A 21,583-nucleotide genomic window follows, 5' to 3' on the forward strand; every position below is an offset into this window, starting at 1 on the left:
GTTAAGTCAAAGCAACCTCCCCAAAGCAATGTAACAACACTCATAATGAAGAAAGTGCGTAATTTGGTGAACGATGAAGAAAGTGCATCCAAACTACCACTAAATTTTCAGGTATAAACTTTTCATAATGATTGATTGAGCAATTATTTTAACTTATTTATTAGCATCGTTTTTAGCACACAAATAAAAGCACTGGTTACATGACAAATCAAGAGCTATTAAGGAGGGATTAGGGAACATGTTGGGTGAACTAGTAGGGCAATGGAATAAGCTAGTAATCTTCATAATTAAGATCATTTTCGTTTACAGTGTAATGTGGCCTACATGTACTATGCTTGTTTTCTTTTTCTTATCTGGTGCTAGATGCTGGCCCTTGTGTGTTAGGGAGACACGACTGCACGTATGGCTTCAACCTTGTAAACTCCTTTTCATAGGAATGCCGTTTTTCATTTTATACCTTCCTTGATCATCTGTTTAATACCTTCCTTTTCATAGGAAATATTTATATGTATTTTCCATGAATGGGAATAATTGAGCCTAATCATGAATTAATTGCCAAAATAATTGATCATAAAGGGCAAGCAGAACCCCTCTTGAGTAGTTTGCGTGTAAGTAATTTCATGTATACTCATGATTAACAGATTTACGTACAATATATTTCTTGGTTCAATTGATGGCTAATAAGTGATTAAAACTCTAAAGCTACTGTATATTTAGTTAAAACATTCCACACTGGTTCATATTAGAGTATTATGTTTTTTTTTTCCTTTTCTAAATTAGTCAATACTTTGAAGGGGACAGAGGAAAAGGTAGGGGCATAAGGCAATGAGTCAGGACTGCCTGAGCAAAGACTCACACGCAAATATATTGGCCCTACAATTGTAATAGACAGCTCAAGGATTATTGCCAATTATCTTTTAAGTCACAAACCTACTTATACAAAATCCACAACAACAGAAAAATAAAAAAAAAAGAATTTAACCACTCCGAGCTCTAAATAGTTTTGTCTCAAGTGTCTCAGAGGCCCAATAATGCAAGGCATCATCGGGTGGGCCACTTGTAATTTGTGCTCACATGCAATTCATACCATGCATGGTGTACCTTGCACCTATAAAAATCCCAATTCTGCATGCATTCCATCATACTCGCCGTTCTTGCCTTTGATTTTGCACCTTCTCCAATTTTTTAAGCGTCCTCATTCTTGCAAAATTAATTCAATGTGGTTAGCTTTCTTTCTCTTTTCTCCCGCACCCCCCCCCCCCCCCTCTTCATACTAGATGTTCTGATTCTGCACCTTCTCCAATTTTTCAGTGTCCTCATTCTTGCAAAAGTGATTCAATGTGGTTAGCTTTCTTTCTCTTTTACGATAGTTCTTTAGAATCTTTTTTTTTTTTCTTTTAGTTTGTTTTAGAAAAATGCTTATTTTTAGGGGTATATGGGTTGATGGGAGTGAGATATTGATTGGAAGAACACAAGAAGAGAGGGAGAAAGTGGTAGATGTGACAAATGAATTATAGGAAGAGAAATGATGTGAATATATGATGATGATGATTACTATTTGCTTTTCTTGTGGTTTTTTTTTCTTTTCTTTTTAATCAAGAAAGAGCATGGATGGTAATTAAATAACGCATGAATGATCATGGAGTAGGGAAAAGTGATAGTAGAACTTTTTGTTTTTCTTTCTTCTGCTTCTTGAGATTTTTATTTTCTTAAAATCCTGTTGTTATTTCACAACTATGGAATAGACATCAATTTGATATGAGTATCTTTTTTTTTTTTGCGGAGTTACTTCACCTTTTGCGCATTTTGACTTCCGAAAAACCCAATTCTGCATGCATTCCTTCATACTCGCTGTTCTTGCCTCTGATTTTGCACCTTCTCCAATTTTCTAAACGTCCTCATTCTTCCAAAACTAATTCAATGTGGTTAGCTTTCTTTCTCTTTTCTCCCGCACCCACCCCCCCCCCCCTTTCATACTAGCTGTTCTTGCCTCTGATTTGGCACCTTCTCCAATCTTATGCTTGAAATTATGACCCTGTGCATTATTGTTATCAATGAGTTTCCCTTCAGTTGGAACCTTTGGAGTAACCCCTCTACCTTTTTGTAGGTAACTCCTGTGCTTGGCAACAGTAGTTTCAGAACTCACATTGTTTTTTGGGCATCCATTTTTCCCAAATTTCAGAACTGTCTTAGGTTGAACTTCTCTAAATTTTCTTGAGAATTTGGCCTCTGTCCATGTCTAATTATTAATTCCAATAATTGAGATGGACAGAGCCCAAATTCTCAAGAGAATTTGTAGAAGCAAATATGTTATGAAGTTTCGGTGATGCCAAAGAAACGCGTTTCTCATGTTTGATGCAAGACTCCAAGAAATCCAAGATAAATGATGAAAGAGAGAATCGTGAGTGATCTTCAATTGTAATATCTTTCTCTGAAAGAGAGAATTCTTCTTTTCCTCTTCTTATTCAAAGAGATTGGTTAAGAGACAGAGGGTCTCTTGAGTTGTAAGAATTTTGTACACAAGGGAAGGGTTGTCCCTGTATGGTTCAAACTTTGTAAAAAACATCTTACAAGATAGTGGAACTCTCAAGCAAGTTGCTTGGGGACTGGACGTAGGCACAGGGCGTGACCGAACCAGTATAAAAACTGAGTTTTCAATCTCTCTTCCCTTAAGCCTCTTTTATTTATTGTCATTTATCTTTTGTTTGTAAAATTTTCCTTGAATTGTCTTTTGAGTAATCTATATTAAGGGTAACTTATTAATCCAAGAAGAGATTTAAAATTTAATTGGGGATTTGTTTTGATATATATCTTAATTCAACCAACTAAAAGAAGTAAGAATAATGAATGTATTTATATAATATATATATCTATAATATTATGAAACAAATATTATCAATATATGCAAAATGTTATCCATGAAGTCAAGAAGTCTTATAATTAATATAGAATTATTAAAAAAATAAGATTTAGAAGATATAGGATAAGGAGACAACTGAAATAAAACCTAAACCAACTCTGAACATTCTGAGTCTAATTTCTAAAACCAAACATGCAAATTAGTTTGGTGCAGGCTGAGTTAATTGGATTGTATAGGTTATAAACACCTTAATAGTCATAGAACTCTATATTACCTAGTTTTATAAGTCTAAATGTCTAATCAAACTCTTTGAAACACTCGCAGTGAAAAAAAATTGGGGTAGGACTTTGAAGAAATTTTCTATTTGCAGGCATTTGGTGCTTTGGTTAGAGTGGAATGCTTAAGCTTCGAACTGACAATTTATATCATCAGAACCTTCTTTTAGCACAAGGATTGTGAATTGGATTTTTTTGGTTAAAAATACAAGGTAAAATGAGATTTAGGTTTTGGTATTACTGTCCTTTGATTCTTTTCTTTTCTGATTTTCCCTTCTCTGAATTTTTTTAAACTCCACTCCCCTCACTGCCAAAAAAAACTACAAGCAAAGTTGCAAGGTTATCTAGTTTCTAGCACTTTTGTTCTATCCAAGATCCAAAGAGTCCCATTATCTTGATGAACATGAGAAAAAATGAAATAAAATAAAATTTATATAATTTAAAATGTATGCTCCAGGAAAGAAAGCTGAATACCTGTCTTTGTTCAAAATCTGACAACTGCAGAGCCTTGGCCCCAAAAACTAAAACCAAACAGTATTTACCATCTTGCGTGACCTAAGATTTAACCACATCACCAGAGAGGGTTAATATAGGAATGACCAGAGTCTAATTAATAAACATAATTCTCTAACTAACATGCTAGGTAGCCTCTCAGATCAACAGAGATTGTTGCATGAAGAATAATAATAGGTTACCACTTCAAAAGTATTATTTCCCTTTTATATACAGAATATTAGACTAGGCTAGAAGGTTTTCGTACTAGTGACAAAATCCTGAGAAACCAAAATCGGTTAGGTGGCCAATTCTATTTAAATCGAAAAACAATGTTGAGGTGAAAATATCACACACTTGATTGAAGCTAAAAATAAATACCTGTAGAATGTCTTTGGGCTTCCGAATAGTAGTTGAGGACTTTTGGCAATAAATTGATTTAACTTTTTGTTTCGAACTCCTAGTTCAGCAAACTGATCCACCATCGACTTCAGCTTAGTTCTTTCTATTTCAAGGTATAGACCAGTCTGTTCAATTTCAACAATAGAATATGTTTCATGAAAAAACTAAAAATTAAAATTAATCTCCTTAGTTTGCTTTTAGCGATGATAACTTCCAGTTACTTATGCATCCAAAATGAAATGGACACATGCAACCTTGACAGTACCTTGATAGAATATGAAAGGCAAGGAGCTTCGTATAGTTCTCTTGAATACTTGTAGATAGAAGCCAAGGATATTTTAGCAACAGCTTAGCATAAACTTTGTCAGCCAGCTCAATCTCCAAAGTTAAATATGAGCCTTCTCCATGAATCAGACATAAATTCCAAAAACACCATTTTATACTGCATGGGAAACAATTTTGAGTTTACAATTTGGAAATACCATCCCTTACGGCATTAATTTCAGATATACTCATCATTGAATCAAGAATCACTGTATATTTAGTTAAAACATTCCACACTGGTTCATATTAGAGTATTATGTTTTTTTTTTTTCCTTTTCTAAATTAGTCAATACTTTGAAGGGGACAGAGGAAAAGGTAGGGCATAAAGCAATGAGTCAGGACTGCCTGAGCAAAGACTCACACGCAAATACATTGGCCCTACAATTGTAATAGACAGCTCAAGGATTATTGCCAATTATCTTTTAAGTCACAAACCTACTTATACAAAATCCACAACAACAGAAAAAAAAAAAAAAAAGAATTTAACCACTCCGAGCTCTAAATAGTTTTGTCTCAAGTGTCTCAGAGGCCCAATAATGCATGGCATCATCGGGAGGGCCACTTGTAATTTGTGCTCACATGCAATTCATACCATGCATGGTGTACCTTGCACCTATAAAAATTCCAATTCTGCATGCATTCCTTCATAGCCGCCGTTCTTGCCTTTTTTGCACCTTCTCCAATTTTTTCCGCGTCCTCATTCTTGCAAAATTAATTCAATGTTGTTAGCTTTCTTTCTCTTTTCTCCTGCACCCCCCCCCCCCCCCCCCCCCTTCATACTAGATGTTCTTGCCTCTGATTCTGCACCTTCTCCAATTTTTCAGCGTCCTCATTCTTGCAAAAGTGATTCAATGTGGTTAGCTTTCTTTCTCTTTTACGATAGTTCTTTAGAATCTTTTTTTTTCTTTTAGTTTGTTTTAGAAAAATGCTTATTTTTAGGGGTATATGGGTTGATGGGAGTGAGATATTGATTGGAAGAACACAAGAAGAGAGGGAGAAAGTGGTAGATGTGACAAATGAATTATAGGAAGAGAAATGATGTGAATATATGATGATGATGATTACTATTTGCTTTTCTTGTGGTTTTTTTCTTTTCTTTTTAATCAAGAAAGAGCATGAATGGTAATTAAATAACGCATGAATGATTCTGCACCTTCTCCAATTTTCTAAACGTCCTCATTCTTGCAAAACTAATTCAATGTGGTTAGCTTTCTTTCTCTTTTCTCCCGCACCCCCCCTTTCATACTAGCTGTTCTTGCCTCTGATTTGGCACCTTCTCCAATCTTATGCTTGAAATTATGACCCTGTGCATTATTGTTATCAATGAGTTTCCCTTCAGTTGGAACCTTTGGAGTAACCCCTCTACCTTTTTGTAGGTAACTCCTGTGCTTGGCAACAGTAGTTTCAGAACTCACATTGTTTTTTGGGCATCCATTTTTCCCAAATTTCAGAACTGTCTTAGGTTGAACTTCTCTAAATTTTCTTGAGAATTTGGCCTCTGTCCATGTCTAATTATTAATTCCAATAATTCAGATGGACAGAGCCCAAATTCTCAAGAGAATTTGTAGAAGCAAATATGTTATGAAGTTTCGATGATGCCAAAGAAACGCGTTTCTTATGTTTGATCCAAGACTCCAAGAAATTCAAGATAAATGATGAAAGAGAGAATCATGAGTGATCTTCAATTGTAATATCTTTCTCTGAAAGAGAGAATTCTTCTTTTCCTCTTCTTATTCAAAGAGATTGGTTAAGAGACAGAGGGTCTCTTGAGTTGTAAGGAATTTTGTACACAAGGGAAGGGTTGTCCCTGTATGGTTCAAACTTTGTAAAAAATATCTTACAAGATAGTGGAACTCTCAAGCAAGTTGTTTGGGGACTGGACGTAGGCACAGGGCGTGACCGAACCAGTATAAAAACTGAGTTTTCAATCTCTCTTCCCTTAAGCCTCTTTTATTTATTGTCATTTATCTTTTGCTTTAAAAAAGTTTTCCTTGAATTGTCTTTTGAGTAATCTATATAAAGGGTAACTTATTAATCCAAGAAGAGATTTAAAATTTAATTGGGGATTAGTTTTTGATATATATCTTAATTCAACCACACTAAAAGAAGTAAGAATAAGGAATGTATTTTTATAATATATATATATATATATATATATATATATATATAATATTATGAAATAAATATTATCAATATATACAAAATGTTATCCATGAAGTCTAGGAGTCTTATCATTAATATAGAATTCTTAAAAAAAAAAAGATTTAGATGATATTGGACAACGAGACAACTGAAATAAAACCTAAACCAGCTCTGAACATTCTGAGTCTAATTTCTAAAACCAAACATGTCAAATTAGTTTGTTTCAGGCTGAGTTAATTGGATTGTATAGGTTATAAACACCCTTAATAGTCATAGAACTCTACATTACCTAGTTTTATAAGACTAAATGTCTAATCAAACTCTTTGAAACACTTGCAGTGAAAAGAAAATTGGGGTAGGACTTTGAAGAAATTTTCTATTTGTAGGCATTTGGTGCTTTGGTTAGAGTGGAATGCTTAAGCTTTGAACTGACAATTTATATCATCTGAACCTTTTTTTAGCACAAGGATTGTGAATTGGATTTTTTTGGGTTAAAAATACAAGGTAAAATGAGATTTAGGTTTTGGTATTACTGTCCTTTGATTCTTTTCTTTTCTGATTTTCCCTTCTCTGAATTTTTTTAAACTCCACTCCCCTCACTACCAAAAAAACTACAAGCAAAAGTTTGCAAGAGTTATCTAGTTTCTAGCACTTTTGTTCTCTCCAAGATCCAAAGAGTCCCATTATCTTCATGAACATGAGAAAAAAATGAAATAAAATAAAATTTATATAATTAAAAATATATGCTCCAGGAAAGAAAGCTGAATACCTGTCTTTGTTCAAAACCTGACAACTGCAGAGCCTTGGCCCCAAAAACTAAAACCAAACAGTATTTACCATCTTGCGTGACCTAACATGTAACCACATCACCAGAGAGGATTAATATAGGAATGACCAGAGTCTAATTATTAAACATAATTCTCTAACTAACATGCTAGGTAGCCTCTCAGATCAACTTGCATGAAGAATAATACTAGGTTACCATTTCAAAAGTGTTATTTCCCTTTTATATACAGAATATTAGACTAGGCTAGAAGGTTTTCGTACTAGTGACAAAATCGTGAGAAACCAAAATCGGTTAGGTAAGCCAATTCTATTTTAATCAAAAAACAATGTTGAGGTGATCTAGTCATAAGACAAAGAATAGATGCTGCAGACTAGAGCTTGCCTATTAGCAGCATTGATTCAAGGAAAGGCTTTAATAGAAATTTCATGGAAAAGATATATATATTTTTCCTATGCAATCTCTTATTTCTTGATAAAATATTTGAATTACATTCTAATTACAATGAGAAAAGACTTCTCTTTCAATGTTATTTATAATTATTATGAGGCATAACATGATGAAATTGAAAGGAAAACTAAATTTAACTAAATTTAAGTTCCTTCCCATCAATTATTTTTATCTAGTTTGATCTCATATACATAAAAGATGTTTTGAATGATATGGCTGCAAACTAGCAAACATACGAATTAAATTTTTTGTAAACTATTTGTAGAAGTAAAAGGCATATTGAAGCTGTTATTCCACACAAGCACATAGATAAGAAAATTTGGAGTAGGCCTCCAAGAATAGCCACTGCCTGAACAACTCGAAGCTGCAAGCATGAAAGAAAGATATACATTATATATGACTGAGCAAAAAATACGCAAGTTTAAGATAAAAGAAATAAATTAGTATGCAAGCAACCTTTGTTGTTGAAAGCTCTAAGCCCAATGCAAAGAGCAAAAAAATGACACCAAATTGAGCAACTGTCTCAACCTGCAAGAAATGAACACAATAAGTGAGATTACTAGGAGATAGGAACAGTAAGTAAACCTCAAGTCTAATTGAAGAACTGGATACTTTGACTTGGGATTGGAAATGATAAAGACATTGTCCTGAAGTTGAAACAATTAGAAAAATATAACAGGGCAGAGAGCTTAACTACTTTGTAAACAAAAATTGGCTTAACTACTTAGCATAAACAAAAATTGTGTAAGGCTTAAATTAAGTAAGCATATGCTAATTTGAGCTTAACTACTTGGTTAAAGCATACTCATCAAGAATGATTGAAAGAGAAATATTGAGCGCTCTGCACTTGAGCAAACACAAACTATGTTTAATCATTTTGACAAAATAAAAAACCATACCATATAATTAAGCTTAACCTAATCATTTAGACATGTGCTAGAACCAACTTTGAACAAGTTAATTACCTAACCGAATCAACAATGATAGATAAATCCAACAAATCTCTCATTTGAAAAGAAAAGGACACTTTCTAAAGCATATATGAGGCCGCCAAACACAAAACTGAAGCAACTAGCAAAACTTAATTATGACTTATTCCCTGTATTGAAATAACAGGATTAGTCTTCAAAATATCCTGAGATGACGACATTGATATTGCAGCAATTGTTTAATAGACAGTATTTTCAGAGAACATAAGATCATCACATACTAGTTTGCAAAAGGTTTGGAGATAAGAAAAGCACTGACTCTACTTGGTTGTTGGTTGATGTGATGTAACAATTATGCAGTGGTCATGACTCGTGATGCAATTCAAGAAATCAGGAAATCATTATTTTGTTTTATTTTTCATATTCAATGATAAAAGAAAACTGAAACTTGCACTGAACGATACCATGGTTATATCATTAAAAAATCTAAAGCATGGAGAATCATTTTATAATACTAGAGTAAACAAAATATTCAATTGAGCCATTGATTGGGAAAGAGTAAACAAATATGATACTGGAGCAATGGTAAACAAAATATAAAAAAGATGAGTCAGAAGAATACCTTTGTAGCAAAGTTTTGTCAGTGTCAGAAACACGTAATTCTGGATACTTTCTGATATCCCCAGGAAGGAAAGTTTTAGAAACACCCGGTAAAAAAATTAACAACTCAATCTTCCTTTGTAAAGTTTTATTAATGCTGGCAGCAAAAATTTCAGGGCAGCGAGCAAGTATTGTTCCAATGGTTTCTTTATCAAAACCCATATTTCCAAACAACAGAACAATCTGTACACAACAATGAGCTTAGTTCTTTCTATTTCAAGGTATAGACAAGTCTGTTCAATTTCACAATAGAATATGTTTTCATGAAAAAACTAAAAATTCAAATTAATCTCCTTAGTTTTCTTTTAGCGAGATAACTCCAGTTACATATGCATCCAAAATGAAATGGACACTTGCAACCATGACAGAACCTTGATAGAATATGAAAAGGCAAGGAGCTTCGTATAGTTCTCTTGAATACTTATAGATAGAAGCCAAGGATATTTTAGCAACAGCTTAGCATAATCTTTATCAGGCAGGTCAATCTGCAAAATCATATAATAAAATTTTATTAAATGAAGGTGGAAATTGAGAGTAAAATGATGAGTGGAAAGTACCTACCTCCTTGAAGACGAGGAGCTTACTGCATAAATTCAGCCTTCCAAAAAAGGGGCTGATAGTAAAACAATACAGTATATGCCATAAACCGTGATAATACCAAAAAACTTAAGAGTCACATTAAAAACTTGATGATTAAAAAAACAAAGGTAGCAAGCATAATATCCATACCGGACATCGATATACTTCAAATACTTCGACGTCAGTAAATCCACCAAAAACGTAGGGGGACTAGTAGAGTAAACATGATAGCATCAATCCAAAATCAACCAAATCAAATCGAAAAAATGACAATGAGAATTATCAACAAAATTGGCATAATGTACAATACTATGAAGAAGCTTCTGGTACAGAGAAGAGTGGAAGGTGCCGCCATTGGCGACCTTTACGAACTCCATGAGCATGTCCAACACGAGTTCCTTGAGCGTCTCATCTCCTTGTGGCGTAGTGAGGACGTCAAGGAGGGACTTGAGGAACTCGTCGAACTTGGAATGGAGCCACGAGAGGTAAATGAACTCGGATTGGTCGTCGACGACAGAGGGAGCAGCGAAGGCGGAGGACGAAGGGAGCTTGGGGAGGAGAGGGAGGAAGAAGGAGTGGTGCGAGAAGAGGGATTCGAGGACGTGGTGAGGAGGGGAAGAAGGGGAAACGAAGGTGAGGAGAAGCTGGTTCCCTATGGTTTTCAGCTCTGTGACGCCGTATCGTCCTTTTTTCTTCTTCCTTGGAGGATCCATGGTACGACACAATACGCACAGGTCGCAGCCTTCTCTTTTGCGGCGTGATACGAGGCTAGGGTCTTGAGGAGAAAGTTTGGATGAGTGCTTGAGAAAGTTTGGAGGGGAGGGTTTGGAGGAGAAGAGTGGGGTGTGGCGTTATACGAAGCTAGAGTTAAGTGGGATGCGGCACAATATGAATGTGGTTATTTCTTAAAACCCGTCTTTGTTTAAGTTTTCAATAATTACGGAAATGCCACTGTGTCACATTCTAAGGCGGTTTTTTTATAACCGTTTTAGAATGTGTGTCATAAAAATAAAATATAGTGATCTTGATTACAAAAATGTCACTGCATCACATTCTAAAATTGTTTTCGTATATTGAGAAAATAATCCCCAGAAAAGCTAATTACCTCATAAATTTACAATAGCCAAATTAGCACCATCAGTCGATATTTTAAAAACTTCCATTTTAGAAAATTTTCATACCATGAGTTCCATATAACACAAAGTTGTTTAAACTACAAGCATTTCGAAGAATCACATTCAAAGATTACTGATTATTTTAAAACAGTTCTTATATGCTAATTTATGCGCAGTGGTATAAACTAGTAACGATAAGTATTCAATCATCATTTGTAGCTTAATATATATATATATATATATATATATATATATATAGAACAAAATTTGGTGACAAGCTTTTCAATGGGTAAGTACCTCAAACCAAGCTTTTCAATTCTCGATCGTTCTTCAAGATTCATCGTTCGTTCTTCGTTTTCTTCAGTCTTCAACGGGTAAGTACCTCAAACCAATAAATTTCCACCGATCGTTTGAATTGTATCATCCGTTAATTTCGGTTAAAATGAATTCCAATCGTTCGGTCGTGCCGTAACCACGTTGGAAATCAAAAAAGAGGTAAAATAATAATATAATAATCCAAAAAATGTCTTTTAGTAAAATAAAAGCGAAAAATCAATCGGACGTTTTCTCTTTGGGATTTCTCATTCTTAATTGAATTGACTAATAACTAAAGTGAAACTAAGGCTAAAATCAACTCGCCTAGTCAAGCTCGTCCACAAAAATAGGGTTTTGAAAGTTTATCATTTCAGTTTTCTTACCAAGTAAAATGGATCATTTTTAAGGTCCAACGCCTTAAAATGATCACTTTTCAAGTAAAAAGAATCACTTGATTCACGCATAAGAAAGAACTACGTAGGTCTGATTTCCTCTCCAAAAGAGGGTACGTAGGAGCAAAAGCCCCGCTTTTGTCGACCTCAAAAAATAAAAAGAAATAAAAGTTAAGATAACACAATTCCACAATTCTAAAAAATAGGCTGTTGTCCTTTGAGACAAACGTAAGAGGTGCTAATACCTTCCTCAAACGTAAATACAACTCCCGAACTTAGAATTTTTTATTTTTGACCGGCTTCCTTCGGTTTTTCTGACGTTTTCCACAAATAAACGTTGGTGGCGACTCCGCGCATCTTTCCTCCTTTGGAAAGCGCACCCGTGAGCCTCGCCCTCGCTCGCCCGCGAAGGGCACATTGCGACACCACTCAATATATGAGATAAGATCACATCTTATATGTGATGGGATCATTCCCAACTACACAAAATGGATATGGCATGGGAAATTGCTAGACACACCAACAGTTTGTCCCACCAAGCCTGTTCATGAAGACATCGAAGATCATATAGAATACATGATTTGCGATCTTGGACAAGACTATTTTCAGCAAGCACATGCACCTTTGTATGAGATATTAGAAAGTGATTCGAGAAATCCATTGTATGAGGGATGCACAAATTTTACAAGTTTGTCAACGGTGTTTGCTTTGGTGAACTTGAAGGCAAGATTTGGGTAGAGTGACAAAAGCTTCACTGAATTGCTTGTGCTATTGAAGAAGATGCTTCCTGAAAACAACACATTGCCGAAGAATCACTATGAGGCAAAGAAGATTTTATGTCCTGTGGGAATGGAGTACCAAAAAATTCATGCTTTCCCTAATGATTGCATATTGTACAGAAATTAGTTTGCAAAACTATGTAAGTGCCCCACATGTGGGGTATCACGATACAAAGTAAAGGATGACAACTGCATTCATGATGCGACCACGAACAACAGTCATCCAGCGAAGGTGTGCTCATATCTTCCAATAATACCAAGGTTTAAGTGATTGTTTGCTAATCAAAATGATGCAAAAAAACCTTACATGGTATGCAGATGGCAAAAAAACTGATGGTTTTCCCCGACATTCAGCTGATTCTCTGTAATGGAGGACAATTGATTGTTTGCATCCACATTTTGGGGAGGAACCCAGAAACCTAAGGCTTGGTCTTGCTTCGAATGGAATGAATCCTTTTGGTAACTTAAGCACAAACCACAGTTCATGGCATGTTTTGATGATGATTTACAATCTCCCTCCTTGGTTGTGCATCAAGCGAAAATACATTATGCTTTGTCTGATGATAGCGGGTCCAAGGTAGCCTGGCAATGATATTGATGTGTATCTTAGTTCGTTGATTGAAGACTTGACAAAATTGTGGGAAGATGGAGTTGATGTGTGGGATGCCAATCTGCAACAGACATTCAGGTTACGTTCAATGGTGTTTTGTACTATTAATGACTTTCTCGCATATGGAAATTTAAGTAGATATAGTGTGAAAGGACATTATGCATGTCCTGTATATGAGACAAACACCAAATTCATCCAAAGATTTCTGAAACCTTATCACTCGTATCGATGATTGAAGAAAGCTTTTAATGGAAGTCAAGAGAATGAAAGTGCGCCGCAACCATTAACTGGAAGTGAAGTTTATGATCGGGTGAAAGACATCATTACTATCTTTGGGAAGACCCAAAAGAAGACATCATCTGAGACAAACATATGGAAGAAAAGGTCAATATTCTTGCGCATCCATCACTAAGCATGGCTTTAGCGTGCTTAGCGTGAAGAAGGAATCTAGTAGAGCATCTGAATCACGACAGCACACTAAGTGCGAGATCAGCTCGCTAAGAAAGTTATTCATCTCTTGCCAGGCTCAGCGCAGGATTGGCGCTAAGCCCAAATCCACTTACTCGGGCTAAGCGCGACGGTGTGAATTCAGAGCCTATTATAGCTAGAATTGTTAGAATTAGGGTAACAACAAGGAGAACAAAATTATTACATTTTTACACAGACAACATTGGCACACACTCAAAGCAGGAAGCAACAACAATGAGCCATTTAAGAGTGATTTGAGAGTGTTTGAGTGATTCTGAGGTGCCAAGAAGAGGAGGAGGGATCCCCCTTCCTATGTAAGCAACAATTGCTCTTCATTTTCTGTCTGATTTGTAATTTAGGTCTCTTTGTTATGGCTTGCTAAATCTCTAGTTCGAGATTTCTAATGAACAGTTGATGTAAACACTTTTCATATCTAATTAAGTGTGTTTTATGTGTTGATTGCTTCGATCGATGGTTGATTGTTGCATGCTTCTGGTCTGATCACCCATTGGTGTGTGTTGTTAGGAACTTTAGCATTGAAAGATGTATTGTTTCCTTAGAACTTGATAGGGCAGGATTAAGTTACCGTATATCTGGACACAGAGTGCGGTAATTTAGTTTTTTATTATGCTGTGATTATAATGTTGTTATGATTTTTCTAAGTTCAACAAGAGACATCAGTGAATGAAGTTTAATTACAATTAGGCTAAACTCATGAGACATCGGTGTTTAGTACTTGAGTCTTCGACATAGATCACAAAAACATTTTTAATTAGAGAAACATCTTTATATACATCAACTCGTTTATTAGAAAGACCCAATGCTTTTAAGCCACTGCTGTCACTTTTAATTACTTGTGTTTATTGTTTTTCTAATTAGGATACATCATATTTTTACTTCAATTTACAATTATTAATTTTTGTTTACAAAATGCCTGATTATTGAACAAAACTTTGCTAAATAAACAAGTTCCCTGTGTTTGATACTCGGAACATTCCGTTTTAATTTAAAATACTTGACGATCCGATGCGCTTGTCGGTATATCACTTCCCATTGGATATAAGTGTTCATAAATTTAAGAAAAAGGAACTGTGTGGGGAAGCGAACAAGTATTTTTGGCGCTGTTGCCGGGGAACTTGGTTCATTAGAAGAGTTTAGTTCAGTTTTAAGGCATTGATTCATCTTTTCTTTGATTCATTTATTCTTTTTGTGCATATTTAGTTACTGCAGATTTTTTGTTCTTTGGAATTAGATAATTGTTGTTCTGCTTGTTTTGTATGCAAAGGAGATCTACTGCAGGTGATTTAATTCCCATAGATTTGGAGATTAACACTACTTGCAGGAGAAGAATTGCAGAAAGAAATAGAAATTTTTTGCTGGACATAGAAGCAGAATCAACTCCAAGAGAAGAACTTGATCTTCTAAGGCATCTTCTAGTTTTCCTACTCAAGGGCAATCTCATACAGGAGTTAGAGGAGACACTATCATGGCTGAGTAGCCAAGGAGAGTGACCCTTGAAGACTACTAAAGTTCAAGTGTACCACAATTTTTCACTAGCATTGCACAACCGGAGGTTCAAGCCCAGACCATTACATACCCTCCATCATTGATTTAGTTAATTCAAACTAATTTGTTTCACGGGTTGCCAAATGAAGACCCATATGCACACCTAGCCACATACATTGAAATATGCAACACTATTTGATTGGCTGGTGTGCCTGAAGATGCAATTTGATTGGGCTTGTTTTCGTTCTCATTGTCTGGAGAAGCTAAAAGGTGGCTTCACTCGTTCAAAGACAACAGTCTTAAGACCTGGGATGAAGTTGTTGAAATTTTTTTTAAGAAATATTTCCTTGAGTCTAAGACTGCTGAAGGCAAAGCCGCCATCTCTTCTTTTCACCAATTTCCATATGAATCCCTGAGTGAGGCCTTAGAAAGATTTCATGGTCTATTGAGAAAGACACCCACTCACAGATTCTCAGAACCAATTCATCTCAACATTTTTATAGATGGGTTAAGGCCGCAGTCCAAGCAGCTATTAGACGCTTCTGCTACGGGGGGCAATAAAGTTGAAGACCCCCGAAGAAGCCATGGAACTCATTAAAAATATGACTGCAAGTGACATTGCTATTTTGAGAGATAGAGCCCACATTCCAGCAAAGAGAAGTCTGCTGGAACTCACATCACAAGATGCTCGGTTGGTTGTTAGTCGGTGAAAACGACTAACATTTGTGTATAAAACTTGTATAAATTGTATCAAACTCTCCCAATTTATGGTTATTTTGTAATGTTATAAGTATTTTCTGTTAAGTATAGGTAATAAATACATTGTATTTCCATTTTGTGTGTTTAATAATCATTTTCTCTCAATTTCAGGTTAATTAGGTAAGCTTTGGAAAAGGCTGTTTTCACCTTCTCGCTAAGCCAATCTACTGGCTTAGCGAGCATCCGCTAAGCTCAACATTCCTGGGCTAAGCACGAGGAAGAATCCAAAAGAAAATGAAGTGTACAGGTTTGCTAAGTGCACCACTTCAATTCATCCGCTAAGCGAGAAAGGCGTGCTAAGCCAAAAATCACTAACGTGCGCTAAGCGGTCCATACATGCGCTAAGCGCACGGGCACGAACAATACCACCTATTTAAGCCTGGAATCAGATTTTGTGAAAGGATTTTAGACTGGGATTTAGAGCTTTGCATGTCTACGGTTTCTAGAGAGAGAAAGGTCCAAGTTCCAGAGAGTTTTGAGAGATTTTGTTGTGTGAAGATCTGCAGAGACCAGAGCTCGAAGCAAGAGCTGATTTGAGAGCTTGAGATGAGTTTGTGAGTGATTGTGAGATCCTAAAGGTGAAGGAGACATCCTCACCACTTGTAGTTTTGCAATATTTCATCTTGTTCTTCTCTTTGTTGTTAAGAAGGCTTCCTAGTATGGAAAGCTAAATCCTCTGTTGGATCTTCCCTGTAGGTACCTGATGTAAATATATGTCTATCTATTTAATGATGTTTCGTGTGTTCTCTGTGCTATCTGCTTTTCATTCCAGTATGCCTTTACCTTGATCACGTAGATGCATGCTTTGTTAGGGTCATTCAATAGTGGAAACTGGTCTGACTCGAAAGTGCTTGATAGTGCAGGGCTGAGTTGTCATGCTTTCACAAGGAATCGGGGTGCGATGAGTTAGCTGAGTATGTGTGTCTTATTGCGGTCCTGGTTGAGTTAAATCTTACAAGAGGAATCTACAAATGATGCTTGATCTGGATTAGGCTAGGCTATCATGAGGAGTCAGGGTTTAGTATTTCAGGAGACACCATAGAACACATGAGTATTGTTAGATAGAGAATATCTTTTTAGCATCAGGCACCTATTAGGAAAACCAACGTGTTCTCTACTTGTTTTTACACATCATTTCTCTCACGTGATTTTCTTTCTTTTTGCACAGATAGTTTATACATTTGTTCATATTCACACTTACTTTTACACAATAGACGCCTATTTGCTGAAATAGCTTACCAAATAACACAAGTTCCCTGAGTGTTCGATACTCGGTTCTTACCATTTTATACTACTTGTGCGGTCCGGTGCACTTGCCGGAAGCCCGAACAAGTTTTTGGCGCCGTTGCCGGGGAACTTCTTTTTATTTGGGATGTTAGCTCATTTTTAGGTGTCTATTCTTTATTTGTTATTGTGAATATTCGTTCATAAATTCTATTTGTCTTTTTCTGTTTACCTGGATAACCGCTGTTCTGTTAGTATTATATATGCATAGATCTCCCACAGGCAATTTAGTTCCTCTGGACTTAGAAATTGAAGCTACGTTGCGAAGGAACACGACCGCGAGGGGAAGGGAACTTTTTCAAGACAGAATAGTTGCATCCATTCTTGAGGAGGAGACTCATTTCTCTGACTTATTATCACCTGATTCGCCATCATCAAGGGAATCTGCCACTCAATTACTTGAAGCCATTACCATGGCAGAAGAGCATGACCATAGGATTACCCTTGAGGATTATTCAAGTAGTTCAGTACCACAAATTTTTACCAGCATTGCACGTCCTGAAGTGCAAGCTAACATCATCAACTATCCACATTCCTTAATTCATTTAATACAGGGGAACTTATTTCAAGGATTACCTAATGAAGACCCCTATGCACACTTGGCAACGTTCATTGAAATATGTAACACTGTTAAGATTGCTGGTGTGCCAGATGAAGCTATTAGACTCAACTTATTCTCATTCTCATTGGCAGGAAAGGTCAAAAGGTGGCTTCACTCATTTAAGGGTAACAGTCTGAAAACCTGGGAAGAAGTTGATGAAAAGTTCCTAAAGAAATACTTCCCAAAGTCCAAGACTGCAGAAGGGAAAGCCGCAATCTCTTCATTTCATTAGTTTCCTGATGAATCTCTGAGTGAAGCATTGGAGAGATTCAGAGGCTTGTTAAGAAAAACTCCCAATCATGGATTTTCTGAGCCAATCCAATTGAATATGTTTATAGATGGGCTAAGACCATAAACCAAGCAATTATTAGATGCTTCTGCAGGGGGAAAGATAAAATTGAAGACCCCGGAAGAAGCAATAGAGCTAATTGAGAATATGCCAGCCAGTGATCATGCCATTCTACGAGACAGAACCCATCAACCCACGAAGAAAAGCTTGATAGAGCTATCATCACATGACCCGTTATTGGCACAGAAAAAGTTGCTTTCTAAGCAACTGGAAATTTTAACCCAAACACTTGGTAAGTTGCCAACTAAGTTGTCTATGGGCCAACCTACACACTCTTCTGTTTTGCAGGTTACCGGTTGTACCATCTGTGGTAAGGCTCATGAAACAGGCCAATGTACTCCCACTGAAGAAAACACTCAAGAAATTCATTATATGGGAAATCAATAGCGACAATGGTATACTCAAGGAGGATTTTCAGGCTTCCAGCAGGGTCCATATAATCAACAAGGACAGTGGAGGAGACCTTGACTCAGTTTATGTAGGTAACAATGTCAAATCATAAAAGCACTGAGTTAGCATTGAAGAACCTTGAAGTCCAGGTGGGACAATTGGCCAAGCAGATAGCTGACAAGTCATCCAATAGTTTTGTGGAAAATAAGGAACAGAATCCCAAGGAGGAATGCAAAACTGTGATGACAAGGAGTAAAAGGTTTGTGGAAGTTAAGGATGATGATAGTGTTGTGCATAAGAAGAAAACTACTGACAAGAAAAGTACTGATGACAAGAAAAATGAGGTGAGAGGGAAAAGTAATCAAGAAAAAGAGGAACAAATAATTGTCAAGAATAAAGAATTGAAGGACCAAGAAAAAGAAAAAGAAAAAGAAATAGAAAATGAAAAAAATGTAAAAGAAGAAAAAAATAATATGATTGCAAAGAAGAGTAGGAGTGAAAAAGCTGTGGATGAAGTTGTGGAAGTATCGTATCTTGTGGTACCTTCCAAGAAACAAAAAGATCGTCATCTGGCGAGATTTTTAGATATTTTCAGGAAACTGGAAATAACCATGCCCTTTGGAGAAGCTTTGTTGTAGATGCCACTCTACTCTAAATTTTTGAAAGATATGTTAACAAAGAAGCACAAATACATTCATCAGGAAAACATCATAGTGGAAGGAAATTGTAGTGTTGTGATCCAGAAGATCCTTCCACCCAAGCATAAAGATCCTGGGAGTGTAACGATTCCTTGTTCAATTGGAGAAGTCAATGTGGTAAAAGCTCTTATTGACCTGGGAACCAGTATCAATTTGATGCCACTCTCCATGTGCAAAAGATTGGGAGAGTTGGAAATAATGCCCACTTGAATGACTTTACAATTAGTTGACCGCTCCATTACCAAGCCATATGGAGTAATTGAAGATGTTTTGGTCAGAGTAAAACATTTTATCTTCCCGGCAGACTTTGTGGTAATGGATATCTCTGAAGATACTGACATCCCTGTAATATTGGGAAGGCTATTCATGTTGACCGCAAGCTGCATAGTTGATATGGGGAAGAGGAAGCTGGAGCTAGGTTTTGAAGATTAGAAAATTGATTTTGATTTGTTTGTTGAAGACAAGACTTCTCCAGAACACAATGTTTGCTTACAGGTAATGGAAGGAGGTCAAGAGGTTCTGAAGGTAGGAACCAAAACATAAGATCACCCAGTGAGGTAAAAGCGTCAAGCTAATGATGTTAAATAAGTGCTTCCTGGGAGGCAACCCAGTTTTAAATTCTGCTATTCCTATTATCGCCAAGCGCAATTCCTTACGGTCATAATTGAGGTCCATGACGCTAAGCGCCAGTCATGGCAGCTAAGCGAGATTCATTGTGGCAATGTGAGCGCTAAGCGAGTACATCTCAGCTAAGCGCATGCTCCTCTATACTTAAGATGCATCATTTTAGCTAAGCTGGCCAAAGCCAGGCTTAGCGAGAGTTGCAGCTTTGCTAATCTGCAGACCTCGCTAAGCAGACGTACCCTTGCGCTAAGCTGAGTTTCTCTGTTAAAAAAAAATCTGATTTTGAATTTGAAACATCGGTTAAGCGCACATTTTCGCTAAGTGAGCCTGTTTGAGAAACCAAACTTCTCTCTTGCTTGCTTAACGCAACGGTCCGCTACGCAAAAGTATCGAAAAACTGCTTAAGTGAGTGTAACGACAATTACACTCTCGTTTTCCTGATTACAGAAACCTCGTCTCTGAATTCTCTCTCTCCAAAAATTTACATATTTTGCATTTGTACTTTCTTTGTGCATTTTCGACTTTGAAGCATCAATAATACACCATCCAAGTAAGTTCCTTGATTCTTTTTCTCTTTTCATGTCTTAATTTTAGGGTAGAAGACTTTAACTGTAGCTTTAGATTTTTAGGGTTTTTATGTTTTGTTAGAATTAGTTTAAGATTAGGGCTATGTACGCTTGTATACTGAATTGAGTATGACGCACACATTGCATGTCTGATATGCCTTTTAGAGGCTTGAAAAGTGTGAGAAAACGAGCTGCATTTTCTGGAAAACGCGATGAACTCGCTAAGCAAGCATGTTGTGCTAAGCGAGTTCATCAATACTCATTGTATGTAAGCGTTATCTGAAGAAATCGCTAAGCGCGCTTACTGCGCTATGCGAGTTCATCCTATGAGGATGAACACTCGTCCTCTTGCTGAACTACCTATGGCTAAGCGAAACTGAATCGCTAAGCCTAGGTAACTTAACCAAATTTTTTGATTGATAGTCGCATGCTAAGTCGATCTTTCCTGAGCTAAGCGCATTTCATCATGACAACTTTTAGGCTAAGCCGACATATTATGTTGCTCAGGGCACGCTGAGCGAGCTATATCCCGCTAAGCGCCTATTGTTAATTTTAGCCTTTATTGTTGTTGTTTAACTTAAATGATTTTGGTCTAAGGAATTTTGAGTTCTTTTTAGTTACAGATGGAATCAAGAAAAAAAGCTAGAACGAAAGACATCACTTCGTCATCCATTTCAACTCGTCCGTCAGTAACTATAGGACAGGATGTCCAAAGCTCACTAACTTTAGTTCCTATGCTACAAAGCTTATTACAAGGATAATTTATTATCATGCACAACCTGCAAGAGTTGACTCACAATAGGCCAATCATATCTATGGAACATTTTCTTGATCAAGTAGCCTAGCCTGAAGCCCAACTTCCATTCGTGAGACCCAACGAGGCTGCTCCGCTTGAGCCCACACCTATGCAGGTCAATTCAGAGCCAGCTAACCCACAATATCCAATGGTGCATCCACCTTCTTCGCCTGAACTTGAAGTAGTTCCCCCATCTCCTTCTCTGATTGTCATTTCTGACGCATCATCAGATGAAGCAGTTGCTCCTCCTGATTCACCAGTTGCAGAAACAGCTGACCCCCCCTGTTTCCCCAATTGGAGGAATTACTGATCTTTCTAATTCATCATCTGAAGAAGTTGTTGCTCTCACCAATTCCACAGTTTAAACACTTTTTGACATTGTTAATTATGGATGGCACTTTTTGCTTTTTGGGTTATTACTACAATTATGGTTT

General features: G+C 36.5%; 1 protein-coding gene and 1 non-coding gene across 4 annotated transcripts in view; both read left to right on the forward strand.

Annotated features, from left to right (window-relative positions):
* LOC102669029 (uncharacterized) overlaps nucleotides 1-16,234 on the forward strand; it is a 39,190-nt gene extending 22,956 nt beyond the window's left edge. For 2 of the 3 annotated variants that reach the window (XR_005886289.1, XR_005886278.1), the window contains one exon: nucleotides 2,108-2,455. The gene's annotated coding sequence lies outside the window, so the exon portion shown is untranslated. Of the gene's footprint in view, nucleotides 1-2,107; nucleotides 2,456-15,952 lie in introns of those variants that run through there. The other variant, XR_005886282.1, reaches the window with a different exon arrangement.
* MIR5038B (microRNA MIR5038b) lies at nucleotides 5,836-5,910 on the forward strand. The gene has a single exon (NR_048846.1). It is a non-coding gene; the product is annotated as a microRNA MIR5038b (primary transcript).
* Nucleotides 16,235-21,583: the final 5,349 nt, after the last annotated feature.

This window comes from Glycine max, chromosome 9 (genome assembly GCF_000004515.6).
Source record: "Glycine max cultivar Williams 82 chromosome 9, Glycine_max_v4.0, whole genome shotgun sequence".
In the NCBI taxonomy this organism is placed as follows: Eukaryota; Viridiplantae; Streptophyta; class Magnoliopsida; order Fabales; family Fabaceae; genus Glycine; species Glycine max.